The 249-nt window shown below is 36.1% G+C and overlaps 1 protein-coding gene across 1 annotated transcript in view; it reads left to right on the plus strand.

Annotated features, from left to right (window-relative positions):
* The window catches only part of LOC119586923 (insulin receptor-related protein-like), a gene marked incomplete in the record, with an annotated part of 99,749 nt that overhangs the window by 71,617 nt on the left and 27,883 nt on the right, over positions 1-249 (plus strand).

The raw sequence follows: 249 nt of genomic DNA on the forward strand, positions 1-249 counted from the left end.
TCCGAAAAACAAAGAACATTATGCATTCCCTAACTTCAGACACAGCAACTTCAAATTATATCAACTGCAGAGCATTCCCACAGATGAGTTTTACCAGATGCTCGCAAAAAGTTAACATAATTTTCAGGGAAAGGAAAGGAGTAAGAAGTTTGGCCAATATTTCTTACCTGATCATTCTGAGAAACAATCCTTTGGCAATATTGCCAGCTCTTATTTCTTAGAATCATTTTCACTGAACATCAATACCAG

This window comes from Penaeus monodon, chromosome 22 (assembly GCF_015228065.2).
Source record: "Penaeus monodon isolate SGIC_2016 chromosome 22, NSTDA_Pmon_1, whole genome shotgun sequence".
NCBI classification, from domain to species: Eukaryota; Metazoa; Arthropoda; class Malacostraca; order Decapoda; family Penaeidae; genus Penaeus; species Penaeus monodon.